At 39.4% G+C, this 1,176-nt stretch overlaps 1 non-coding gene across 1 annotated transcript; it reads right to left on the bottom strand.

Moving 5' to 3' along the window:
- Positions 1-651: 651 nt before the first annotated feature.
- trnat-ugu (transfer RNA threonine (anticodon UGU)) lies at positions 652-724 on the bottom strand. Its single transcript has one exon. It is a non-coding gene; the product is annotated as a tRNA-Thr (tRNA).
- Positions 725-1,176: the final 452 nt, after the last annotated feature.

The raw sequence follows: 1,176 nt of genomic DNA on the forward strand, positions 1-1,176 counted from the left end.
CTCTAGTTCATTAAATATCTGCTACACCTTTGATCCAAACTGGTTTTACAAATTGATGTTTAGTCAGAGCTTCAGTGTCTGATTTCCCTCATGGGGCCATTTTCTCGGTCAAGTGGGTCTTCTACATCTCCCTAATCGGTAAATGATGCTAAAAGCTAGTCTGAGGTAAATGCGTCAATAATGTTCTCAGATGACATTAGTGTCCTGCAAATAAAAGTTCACAACTATTTGAACCACACTTCAAAATAAAATGGATTATTATGAATCCTATTGTACGGGTATAGTAACATAGTGGTTAATTTACTGGACTAGTAATTCCGAGATCTAAACTAATAATCGAGGATGTGAGTTCAAATCCCACCGTAGCAGTTTGAGAATTGAATTTGTTTTTTAAAAAATCTGGAATAAAGAACTGTTATCATTAAAAGTAACTACCTTGAAGTGTCCTACCAAGCCACTCAGTTGTAGTAAACTACTAAATAAGAACATAAGAAATAAGAGCAGGAGTAGGCCATTCGGCCCCTTGAGCCTGCTCCGCCTTTCAATAAGATCATTGCTGATTATAGAAAACATAGAAACATAGAAAATAGGTGCAGGAGTAGGCCATCCAGCCCTTCGAGCCTGCACCTAAACAAGAAGCCAAATTTGAGTAGGCCCCAGTAAGATTCAAATTCACAACCACTGGTTTACAAGACCAGTGCTCTAACCCCTGAGCTACGGAGCCACTACAAAATTCTATTGTACGGGTAATGGTAACGTAGTGGTTAATTTACCCACTACCATCTTCTCATGGCAAGCAGGGAAGGATGATAAATACCGGTCTTGCCAGCGAGACCCACATCCCAAGATGACATGAAGAAATCCTACAATGGGACATCTGCCAAAAAGGTAGGTTTATGTTTGGGGGAAAAATCCTTAGCTGGCAGATATTTACAAAAGGTATTATTAAGTATGTTAGGTACCCTGCTACGTAGAGCAACGTTTTGAGAGAGATCACATCTAAAGTCCCTCAAGTGATTTGGTGAAAGTCATCAGGCAGTGTGCATTGGATTAATGATCGAGGACCATTTCCAGGCTTGTATATAATTATTTATCATTCCAAACAATATCTCCAAGTAGATTTCTTGGCTCCGAATTTCCTCTGATCCTCTGCACTGTAAATATGATGAGACAGAG

Source organism: Pristiophorus japonicus, chromosome 12, assembly GCF_044704955.1.
Source record: "Pristiophorus japonicus isolate sPriJap1 chromosome 12, sPriJap1.hap1, whole genome shotgun sequence".
NCBI lineage: Eukaryota > Metazoa > Chordata > Chondrichthyes > Pristiophoridae > Pristiophorus > Pristiophorus japonicus.